Source organism: Sparus aurata, chromosome 23 (genome assembly GCF_900880675.1).
Source record: "Sparus aurata chromosome 23, fSpaAur1.1, whole genome shotgun sequence".
NCBI lineage: Eukaryota > Metazoa > Chordata > Actinopteri > Spariformes > Sparidae > Sparus > Sparus aurata.
Window position 1 is genome coordinate 23,032,166 of NC_044209.1, and position 12,766 is coordinate 23,044,931.

At 41.9% G+C, this 12,766-nt stretch overlaps 1 protein-coding gene across 1 annotated transcript in view; it reads right to left on the reverse strand.

Annotated features, from left to right (window-relative positions):
* The window catches only part of elfn1a (extracellular leucine-rich repeat and fibronectin type III domain containing 1a), a 78,902-nt gene extending 70,022 nt beyond the window's left edge, over nt 1-8,880 (reverse strand). The window contains exon 1 of the mRNA XM_030408971.1: nt 8,180-8,880. The gene's annotated coding sequence lies outside the window, so the exon portion shown is untranslated. The remainder of the gene's footprint in view (nt 1-8,179) is intronic.
* Nucleotides 8,881-12,766: the final 3,886 nt, after the last annotated feature.

Genomic DNA, 12,766 nt, shown 5'->3' on the forward strand with positions numbered 1-12,766 from the left:
GTGCACTATTCGTAACAGCACCAAAATCTGATGTAATTATCCAAACAAAAGACGTGCAGCTCACAGCACTTCTTTGATTTGATGGACGAAGAGTTCACAATCTTCGATGTATTTCTTTTTCCTTGGTAGACTTTGAGTGCCTTGGACATTGTAGACTTACTCTTTGGATTTTTATATTTCCCCAAGGAACCAATTAACGTGATTGGTGTCCTGCCTTTTTCAGTGAGAGAGAGAGTGTGTGTGTTTGTATTAGATAGAGAGAGGATATGTTGTGCGTGCGTGGAAGTATTGGCGCTCATTTGTGTGTCTTAGAGATGGAGCACCAGGACTTCCTTAGAGTAGCTGTCAGTTTGTATGATCCATAAACTTTAAAATGTATTGAAATGTGTATATAAAATTTAAAAAAAACAGCAAGAGCTGCAACTACGTCATCCCTGGCACGTTGTCGACTTTGTTCATTCACACCTGACGGCACATTCACACCGAGTCTGTTAGATTTTAATTCATAAAAAGACACACCACCTCTTATCTTTAGCATAAAACTGCGTCGAGACAGGAGCTGCAACGATCAACTGATTAGTTGTCGACTGTTTTATATTCATCAGTTTGAGTAATTTTCCAAAATAAGTCAATATTCTCTGATTCCAGCTTCTTAAATGTGAATATTTTCTGTTCACTTTTCTTTTCTTCTCTTTTCTATGACCCTAAAATGAATATGTTTGTGACAAAACAAGACATGTGAGGATGAAAAGTAGAAATTAAAGTAAAAAAGGGAATCGGTTATAGACCATAAAATCACTGCAGTCAGTATATTTAATTGCCCAAAACAAGCAAAATACTACTTAACTTTATATTTAACTGTAATCATATGTAGAAAACCAACAATTTTACTGTTAATATTTGGTAAATTCAGGGGAAAACACTGTAATTACCATAAAATCATTTAAATCATTAAATCATTTAAAATCATCATTTTCTGACTTTTTACAGACCAAACAACTAGTCAATTAATCAAAAATCAAGAAAAGTAAAAAGTCTCCGTCCTAATTGAGACGGCAATAAACAATATGTGGGCTCTTTATCGTCATGGCATTTCTTTTATAATTAATGGAGAGCAGATGCTGTCTGGACCGCACAGACCATGAGACTGACTCTCACATGCAATTATTCATTTATCATCTCTGTGTTTGCCTGAAGGTAAAAACCTCCGAGCACACGGGCACACCCTCACACTTCTCCTGCATGATTTGGACCCAAGGAAATTAATAATAGACATAATCACAACCCACATAAGTGCCTTCATTATAGCTAAATATGGCCTTTATAAAAGCTTGTACGTTCTGATTGACACCGTACGGTATGTGACTCTGTATAGGTAGCTGATGTTTGGGACAGGCAGTAATTTAAAGCCAAAACTTGCAAGAAAGGCCTGCGTGGAAAATGGTGAAATGGTGGACTTCACATGAGTCAGAGGTTTGAAAGTATAAAGGGGGTTAAGGAATACAAATATTATATTCAAATATGCTCAGATAGTGTGCTCCGGATGAATCCAAAATCCGTCAAAGATGTTTTACTCATACTCGCTCCCTGGTCCTCTCGGCCTGCTCTGGTTATAAAGACAAATTTTGTCTTCTGAAGAAGATCGTGCACTGTGACCCATCGCATTTCCGACTTGTATTTTTCCACTCTTTTTCCACTTTAGAACATCCCATTCCATTTCTACTATTTCCTCTTGAAATATTACACTGGAGGGAAATGCCACTTCAAAAATACATCAAAAAGAATGAATACAAGCTCTTCTCGCTTGTGATAAGTATAAAATCTGCCCATAGAACGAGACAAAATTCAGAGATAAGGACTGTATCCAAAATCACTCACTACCCACTGCATACTGGACTGTATAGTGAGTTTGACGTTTTGTGTTGCTGTCCAAATGTTTTAGTGGTAATTATTATGCCCTATATAATGGACTCAAAGTATTATATACCTTCTAACATTATGCTGGAGAGAAAAAGTGACCTGGGCGATGTGCAAAAGTGTTTTATCATTTGACCAATGAGCTCATTATACCTCACATTGTTAGGTGCTTGTGACTGACATTAAGTGTAATGAGAAGTTTTTACTAGAAGTTGGATTAAATACTTTTTTTTTTTTTTACAGTGGAGAAGTCATTCAGCTTTAATTTAGACTCAATTTACCCCCAGGGTTTTTAGGGTGGGGTTCCCACAAGTACCATTTTGGGTACATGATTTAAATATAATGATATTTTTTGGCAGCTAAACTTGTATGAGGAGGAGTATAGATACAGATGATGAAGCAGACCGTGACATCCAGTACACTCCACACCCACTCTTTGTATAAATTTGAACACAGATCTTTTTGTTACATAAACTGATGTAGCTAAAGATATTGGCATTAAAGGTGTAATATGTAAAAATGGCCACTACATGAATTCAAACAAATGGGGGGCAGACTATCACCAGAGTAACCGCTAAATGTTGCGAGCTGTAGCTGCTGTTAGCTACCTAGCTCAGTTAGCGGTTCAGGCTGGGAGCTCGTAGTGGTGTTAGAAGAAAGGACGAGTCAGGGCTAGCAGGTTAGAGGGATAAATTCAGTCGCTACCACTTCAACACAATACATACATGTCTCTGACATAACGTCTGAACATACTTTTATACATTCTCATAACTTTGTTTTTACATTGCCCCTCAAGGAATCATATTTCAGACTGAAGTGTAACTGCTCAGCTGTGCAACACCCTGTTGTGCTGTTTGGGGAAGAAGAAACTCGATTGCTTTAGGATTTTATATAAACTGGCCTTAGCAATTAATTATTAACAACATCCCATATCATGATCCTTATCTGCAGAGTTTTGTCTTTGACATGCAAATCCTGTAGCGTGCATATCGATGTGATTTGACTGGCTTGCGTCGTCTTTTGGAACTGACAGAACTACAGCTAGAGTTCAGTTTCATGAAAATAAAACAGATAAGAAGAGGAGTTATTTTGGTGTGTGTTTATGTCCAGTGTATTGGTTTGCAGTGCACAATGCACAGAGGAAATATGTTGCCTCGCAGAGCTCCAGCAGCCCTGCATATTGTGAGCCAGCTCCATGTTTGTGAGCAGCATACCTACAAACTCCACTTGAGTCTTATTGTTGAAACTCCCTCCGACTGCCCCCCTGCTATTGGTTTATAATGAAAAGGACCGACAGACCGTAAGGCACACCATATTCATCATCATATGCATAATCTGATGCTACAAAAAGAATGAATTTAGGCCATTAGGCACGTCACACAAAAGTGATCTCTGACAGAACGTTATGTATCGGCTTAATGGGCTCTCGTGCACGGGATGTTCATCAAGCCGGGCAGGTGCCCGCAGATACACTGCCATGGTGTTTTGCATCCCAGCATCTAATTACTTTGCCGGGAAGATGGCAAGGAAGAGACAGAGATGTTCAGTATGCCCCACTCAGTGACATTTCATGACGCTTGTTTACTGAAGGGTTTCATCCATCACAAGGCAGCCGGCAGGTGGCTGGGGAAACTACACAGTCAAATCTCTGGCACTCTCGGATGGATTAATTTTTGTGCACTCCTAAATTAATTATGAGTGATTCACACCCTCGAGTGAATCCCAACATCTCCGGCTTGATCCCCACAATCTGCCAATGGTACAGTGGCTCACTCCAACTAGACTGTCTCCAGCCTTCTCCTCCTGCACATATGTACATACTCTTAAGCTCTGCTGGTTTAATCGTCTGTTAGGGAATATGTAAAAATCACCATAAACGGCACTCACCTCATCTTCTCCTGAAATGTAATCAGCACGTGAAGAAGCTAGCAAGTAGGAGAAATCAGACAACCCGGCGATAATGGTTACACCTGCCACGTTTTTTTTTTGTGTTTTTTTTTTTTACTTTGAAACGCGCCTGGAATCAAAAGGGCCATCGCTGCCACTTTCAATAAACTCGGCTAAGTAAACTCAAATACATTCTTTCCTGAGCTGAGTCCACAGCTCTGCGAGCACAATGTGCAGTTAATGACACACGAGTTGCTGATTCAAGGTGAAGTTTGCTAATGGTGTTTTGCATGCTTTCCTGGAGATCATCATCTCAGCAACGGTGCGCCTTTGTTTTGCACTGGCTGAATAAAACGCACTCAAGGGCAGCTGCATTTAGGAGGCAGCAGTTTTGTGTATTTCCAGCCTTATCTGCTAGTTACAGCCTTTATTAGATATTGGAAATCCTCAACCCATTGCCCTGAATGTTAATTTACTGTCAATATCATTTCCTTTTCATGTCTGTTGTCCTGAGGCACAACCCTGACAATGGCATTGATGGTCCTGTCCTTCACAACAAAGGACTCTTCACAAGTCCTGGCTACTGGAAAATTGGATTTACAATGCTGACGAATAAAGACTCAAAGCAAAGTACACACGGCTATAATGTGTTAATTGTGATGTGTTTTTCAAAGCTTAGACAATAATGATCGGCTGATAGGCCTGGGTCACTATTACATCATCAACATGAGACATCAACAAACCAGAGAAGTTTGACATTTTGTATTCTGGAAGCCAAAGCTGTTATGTATTAATTTTAATTAGATGATATGCTGCATCAGTTCTGTGACACAACAGAAGGACTGGTATATCTGTTGACAGTGCAGCCAAACAAACACATATTTATTTTAATAAAGCTGTTCGTGAAAAATAATTGCAACTTCCTGTAAGTGCGTCACAATAAAAGCCACCTTGTGTTTCGGGAGTAGAGCACAAAGGCAGTGACTGAATTCAACTCTGATATGGCTTTAGGAGCGTGAAAAAAAAGAAAAACTGACTCTTATATAGTATGTGATTCCACTTGCCATTATCGCCATTATATATGTCATTTATCTTGAATACAACCGTTGGCTCACAGGAATACACTTGCAGGATCACAATCCCTACAGACGTCCAAATGAGACATTTTTGACGCCACAGAAAAGCTGAAAACTCACACGTTTCGAGCACAGTTGCTATTTTTAGCCGCCACTGGACGTCTATGAGGTCTTTGAGGGTTAATGACTGTGTGCCCCCTCGTGTGAACATGTGTGCAGCGTAGGTTTGGGAAATGTTAATGAGACGAGCCCGGTTACACGGGGGAAACATAAATCAAGGGGTATTCAGTTGGTTGCAGTCATAAACCGTACTGCTAAACGCCACTAAATCCTACACACTGAATCCCTCAGGAAGGCAATTCAAAGTGCAGCACAGTAACTCTAACAGTATATACTAATACATGAAGAGGTGATTACAGAATATACATTAATTAAATGGTTATTGCTGAAAACGAACATCGCATTATTAGTAGTAACAAACCATTGTTTTTATTTTTGATAAACCTGATTATCTTCCAATTGGGTTAGTCTATACAAGGTGGGAAAAATGTTAATCACAATTTCCAAGATCGTAAAATGTGTCTTCAAATAGCTTCTCTTTTGTCCAATCAACAGTCGAAAAAGACTCGAGAAAAGTAGCAACATGTCAAATTAACGAAGCAGGAACCTGCAGATGTTTGACATTTTTGCTTAAAAAATGAGTGAAACTAAATCAATTTATTGTCAAAATAGATCTTCTTTTAATCGACCCATATTTGCAGCTCTTGTAAGCCGGCTACTTTGTTTGGCCTCCCCATTCTTCTCCAGCGAGGAAAGAAAAAAAGAGCTCATTCTTCCTTTCATAAAACACCTGAGTGTCACATGAGACACTTGAGGCTGAGGTGGTGCAACAGCGCTTGTAAAGTGGCCAGCACACACTCTCACAGCACAGGAAGTTACTGTCTGAAATCTTTACGGGTGTGTGGAGCTGTGGAAGTGAAACACGGCGTGCTGTTGTACCATATGTTTCACAGCTCTGTCCACAAAAAAAAAGAAAAAAAACCCCGGCTGGTCCCCTTTTGATTACAATTTACACGTTGTTAACTGTACATCCGGAGCACGCCAAGCCTCGTCGACTCTGACATCAGTTTCACAATGCAAACATGTTATTTGCATTGCATGTGTGATGATGATTAGGCTGTTGCTTCCTGTGCTCAATCCTCAGCACACACACAGAAAAAGAAAAGGCATCTTTAGTGGTTAATACTGACTACCAAGAGGATCAGCTCCACAGAAAAGATAAAAAGATGATTTTTTTTTTTTTATCACTCGCTTAGAGATAAAAGGCAGTGACACACATTTAAGGTTTCTGTGGGCTTGGAACTGTCAGTGGGGATATTTCCACCCCACCTTCTCTTCCCCTTCCCCCCCCTCAACACTGTGCAACACGCCTTGCCCCTTAAAATCTTTCTCATTCGGAGGTATATATCAGACTAACTTGGCAACAAAGACTTTCAGGTGCTTCAGTTCAAGTCGTCCGCAGTATAGAGACGTGGAAAGCTGTAATGTGCGCTGCCATTTCCATTTAGAAAGGTTGGACACATTTCCAAAACCCGCCATCCCCCCCCCAAGGATATCTGTCTCTCTCAAACAGCAATTTATCGAACAGGGCAGCGTCGTCTTTCCCACTCCTCACCGTCATGAGAAGCTGTAATTCTCTCTCAGTATCCTCGGCACGATCTCTCCCCCTCTCCCTCTCTCCTCTCTCCTCTCTCTCTCTCCTCCACAAAGAAACCAAGCTAAGGCAACTTGCATACAAAATAGCTGACTCAATCATCCAGCTGCATAATCAAGATAAGGGAGACGGGGGACAGGAAAAAGGCAAGATGTGAAGGCTGCGTGCGAGAGACGGCTTTAGCAACAGCAGCAAAACTATGATGTTTCTGAGACAGTCAAGTAAAAGTTGGAGGCTGAGCCGAGATCCTGTGTGCGAAACGACCACCCTGACAATTAATACTATGGCAGCAGGTTCAGTGGCGTGAAACAGATTGTTTTAGCGGTACATCTGAAAAGGCTTCGCTGGCTTTAAATGTCACCAGGACAGTAACACATTACTTAGCCAGAACAGAGATGATACAGCACTCCTCCCTCCTACGTCCATAGTGCAGCTGAGTGGAAAGCCAGAAAATTGTTCCTATCGGCTTCTCATTTCTTTCTCGTGTCACCGCAGGTGTCGGTTATATTAAACCTGGCATTGTTTCAGCATTTCTGAACCCTTTTTGCTTTGGACTGCAGATCCCCTCCAACTCCCACCACCACCGACACCACCGCCTCCTCCTCCTCCTCCTCCTCCACCTCCTCCTTCTCTTTCTGTCAGAGAATTCAGAGTCTTCATTAGTGTGAAAGACTCCAGAGCTTTCTAACAAGCTTTGGAAATGAGGCTCATGCTGACTGGAATAAAAATAAAAATAAAAATAAATCATTTTTAAAAATCCATAGGAAGCCTTTTAAATGGATAACAACACCTAGAGTGAGCTGTGTGTATAGTGTGCATTTCCCAGACAGATGGCACAGACGCAGCAAAATCCTCTGCTAATCTGAGTGAGACTGCACGGGGCTGTAAGTAGGCTACTGTGTAATGACAACATAATGGGTTCAGGCCACGGATGCACTAATCATTCATCATGTTTTTGTCATGAGTTCATGCGGCTTCTTGCCCGATATGGAGCCTATCTACTTATTTACTATCTAATACACTCATCAGAAAACATAAACCTTCACGGGAGCATCAGTCCTCAGTCAGATGTGAAGGTTTATGTTCAGGTGTGAAAGTTGAGGTTCGCCCTGTTTGAGTGAAGCGGCCGGGGAGCTGTCCGCGGTGCTGGAGCGTCGTCTCCAGCGGGTGTTACCGGAGCTCCACAGTTACAAAGTAGCCTCGACTTTCACTGGAGCTGTATCAGGTGGAGTGTTTGTCGGAGGGAATGCACCGCACACAGATTCAGGAAAAAAACAATAATAATAAAAAGAAACTTTAAAAAGAAACTTGAGCGATTTTTTTGTTGTTGTTGTTGCGTGACGCGCGGACCGCGGAGAAGAAGTGACTCCGTTCACGAGCGGAGAGACGCCGCACGCAGAAATGAACCGACTTGGGCACGATGGTGCACAAGTTCAGCTGCGCATTTTGCCAAGGCGTGCGTGCACTCCGAATCAGAAGAGTTGTTCGGCACACAACAGCGGAACAATAATCACAAAGCGATGCTCCTTACATCGTTAAAAGGTGTGCGACAGAATCCAGAGAAACACTGTGAGATGGAGCTTACCTGCTTGACGATCGCGGAGCGGGAGCCTCTTCTTTCTCCGGCACAAAGCTGGCGGCTTTACTGTATGTCACCACGAACACAAGACATGTTTAAAGACAGATGAGATCTTTCTGCTAGATGATGATACAAAAAAAAGGGAATAACATGAAAAAGAAAAAGCGAGAGAATCCCAGTTTTCTGTTCTCGGTTTTTGAAGACGCACAAAGCGGCAGCTGACTGCGTCAAGGGAGAGTCTCAAAGATCCATTTAGCGGTGAGTGATTTAATTCGGGGCTCAGCTCCTCTCACCGCTCGCCTTTATGTATGCTGAGCAGACCCGGAGCCCTGCCTGGGCTCGTCTGTTACACCGAGAGCTGACACCGGCGTTCACGCACAGTCAGAGGAGGCGGTGAGGTAAGGTGGGCACGGTGGATTCAGTTGGAAAACTGCGGGGAATAAGTGCGAGAGGAGCGCATGTTGATCCTCCGGTCTAGCCGAGGCAAAGTTTAAATCTCCTAAGAAGATTGTTTGTCACCGCGAGGCTATAAATGGTGGCAGGTTCATCACGGATGCCGGGAGGGTTATCCGGCCGGAGTGGAAACGCATGATAGCCGGTGTATTATAAAAACTGAATAGGTTCAAGTTAATGAAGACAGCCGGAGTGTAAAGTATCAGCTACGTCACATGAGCTCTGGGGCTGGAGCAGCCTATCTGTGAGCAAACTTTTCTTTTTTTCTCCCCCCCTCTCGCTCTCTCTCTCCCTTTCCCTTTCTCTCTCTCTCTCTCTCTCTCTCTCTCTCTCTGGGGGAGGACGGGCAGCACCACCGCGCTGGAAATGGTTTTGAATTGCTCAATTTCACAGTCTGGTTGGGGGTATGTTTAATTTGGTATTGCAAGAAAGGAGATAACATTTTTCCCCACATGAAGGTCCACTGGTCCTCGCCAGCAGGGGGCCTCTTGAAAATCAAAACAATCGCTCATTATGTCCATCTGATGCTGTTTGCTGACTGATTCCTGCGGGACGTGTTTTGTGAAATTAAACATCACCTGGATGTTTTCTGGATGATACTCACATTCATGTTGGCCTCCCACCGAATCCATGCAGTGAAGTAAATTTTATGTTCATTGCCCGATATCGAAAATCATGAATGTGCGTTTAAAGATGCATCACGGAAGAAGGTTATTTAAAAGCATTTCGAAAATTATAATTATTATTATTTGATAATTAATGATAAATCAACAGAATATGGGTAGCAGAGCTCCCAGTCCGAACTGCTAGCTGCACGGCTAACTGAGCTAACAAGCTAAAAGCAGCAACAGTTAGCAGCAGTCAGCAGTTTCTCTAGTGATATGCTGCCCCCTTTTCGTATGAGCATGATTCCGACAGGTGGCCAATTCTTATGTAGTGCACCATTAAAGGATACGTTCACCCAAAATGCAAATTGAGTCGTTGTCAACAGAAAATCAGGTGAAATTTCGTAGTCTGCAAAATGTTTCTGGGCCCCAGATAAAAACAATGTTGTAGCATTCTCTGAAACAACTGCGGTAGATGGAGACTTGATTTAAAATACAAAAAAAAAAGAAGAAGAAAAAGTGTGATAATGAAGCTCCACAGAGCTCGTCAGGCATCATTCAAGTCTCCAGAAGCCCTGAGATCCAAGATTCTGGACAGGATCTGTTCGAGGCACATGCCGAGGGCCTTCTTGCCACTAGGGGGTCTAGATAGAGAAAAAAATGAACTTCCTACTTAAGCTAATGCTTATCATTAATTTTAAAATGTTTTGAGAATCCTCCTCCCCCCCCCCCAAAAAAAAAGAAAAAATCTATTTCTGATCTAAATCCTTATTTCATTGTTTGTATAATTATTCATTCATTTTTATAATACTCATCTCTGCTGAGAGTATTCGGTCCATTTAATACGGAGGAGCTGTTTGGAGCCATCTCATGTAGTTTTGTTCTGTTGTTCTTTTAAAACAAGCCCCGTCTACTTCAGTTCTTTGGAGAATGTAGCAACTCTGTTCTGCTGTGAAGCTCCAGAGATGTTTGTTGGACTACGAAACATCACCTGTCATTCCATCGGCGTGAGGACGACTGGATGATGACTGATTTTTCCTTTTTGGTTGAACAGAATATAACAACTTCTGTCCTTAGACACCTTGATTACAGGCTGATTGTCATGACAGCACACGGGCACACTAATGAAAATTGAAACCATTAATGAGTCCCCTTAGACAAGTAAAAACTGCCACATTGTGATGGCTGTGGTCTGTAAATTTCAGGGTTAAATGGAGTGGGAGGCAGAGGGAAGGAGGGCCATACTTCACTGAAGAGGTCAAGCCTCGGTCCTCGTGATAGTAAATCAATACACATCAATGATAAATTATTGGATACAAGAACCTGCAGAATACAAATTCCCCCCATAAGGCTCTGTACCCACGCAGTGTGAGACAGGATGGTGTTTACAAGAAATACAAGATGATACTAACATGTTTACCTGGAGACATATTTTTGATATGTGTGGATACCAAACAGTTCCTTTCCTGTCCCTTTCATTCAGCACATAAATAAAATCCAATTAATGCAAATTGTGTTACAAAGATGTGATCACAACATCGTCAAACCTGCCGTGGGAACCAAAAGAAATGTGACTTTCCCATGCTAAGATACAGCCCTGCAAAGATCTGATCTGTGCCTCAAGGGTTAAACCCACATTGTCCGTCCCTGTGTAAATGCAGTCCCAGATTTAATTTATGGAGAGTGCAGCCTGATGTCCTCTGTAATGACGTAGTCTGGGGGATGACCCGAGCAAGTCGGGAAGCGGCAGCCAGGCTGCAGATGCTCCTCTCTGAGAGGGAGCAAGTGGTTGTGTGAAGACTTGGCACACACACCGCAATGTCTTGTCTCATTGCAGCAGTCACATTGGAGCTGTGAAATGTGGATATGGGCAGCCCGGCCCAGGAAGTCAGAGCAGCGCAGCTGCAGCACTGAGGATGACAGACACACTGTATCATGCTCCCTAATATCTTCACGACCTCGGGGCGAGGCTGATACGTGACCCCACACAAACACTGTAGCCTCTGAGCCCGGTGCTGCCACTGTACACCAGCCTTGATTTAAAAAATAAAGGTTTGAAGATATCAGGACCCACAGCTGGCAGAATGAAGGAGGACAGGTCACAGTCAAAGGTCTCATTCTTATTTTGAGTGGCCCAAGCTACATGAATTCTGACAAATGTCAATGTTTCTGCTTCAATTCTGAACATGCAAAATATATATTTTTAAGGACACATCAGAGAAAGGATCACAAGCTTCTGAAATATTATTTCTTTTGTTAATTTTTTCACACAGATACAATACGAGGAACCTGCCAGAGTGCAGCAGATGGGATGGGCATGATGGGCTTTCATAATGAACCTTCCCAGCTGAATCTACCTTTAGGGCATGATAGCTTTAATGTCGTCCAGGTATGAGCTTTGATTCCCAGTGGATAGGACTGTTCCTGCTCATAATAATGATTAATGATGTACAGAGGAGGGTAAATATATGAGGGAATATCTGATAAATGTCATGTCGCCTCGTCAGCCTGCTGATGGTTTTATCGATGTAGAGGATGTGTGAGAGAAATGTGGGAAAATCTAGAAATCTAGTGTGTCCGCTTTGATACAAAGGGGCACTGCATTAACAGAAAGGTGTTAGAATAATATAAGCAACAGGCTTGTTTACAACACATTTCAGTCATTTTGCATTAGTGGCTTAATCACTTTTTCAGTAAAAATGATGCTTTCAGGTTTGAGCCTGAAGCGGCACATTTCTGTTCAAGGTGATTGTCCTTTTCAAAACAAGCGAGCGCAGCAATGATTCTGTCGCTTAATATTAGTCTATATGCACGCTTTAAGCTAAAATGTATGACTCCCCCCGGCAATTGGTACAAATTTAAATCCACCTTGATTATTGTTTTCCTGTTTTTTCTAATTAACTGTTTTACAAATGGGTAAACAAGGTCTGAATATTGCACTTCACGTACACGTTAGAGTAGAAATATCATTTGTATGTCAGACTCCTCACAAAAACTTATGCACATATTGAATAAAAGTGGAATATTTTACTGTGAAACTATTTAAAATTTAGCTGGCATTAATTCCACCACATTTACACACTGAGGTATGTTTACAGCCCTTGGGGAGTACTACTGCATACGTAAAAAAAATAATCGATATACGAAGCCTTCTGTGGCTACAGATGAAGCTGCATATAATCTCTAGTCCTGCAGTGACTGAATTGCAGCGTGGGTAATGTAGGCACATCAGGTTTTTGTCTGAATCGGCTGTATTGATTTTGATCATTTAGTGTCAAAGCAGTGCAGAGACCAGTGGACTGCTTTTAAAACCCCTCGCCTACATTACCCACAATGCAACCCAGCCAATTAATTGTGGCTCATTTATTGGATTACATGCAGCTTCCTCTTATACTTTTTCACATATGCAGTAGCTCCCATACAAGACCTGTACAGACACTTTGATGTGTCTCAAGCGTCTTTGAGAGCTGTAAAAGCGCTGTATAAATAAAATGTATTATTATTATTATTATTATTATTATTATTATTATTATTA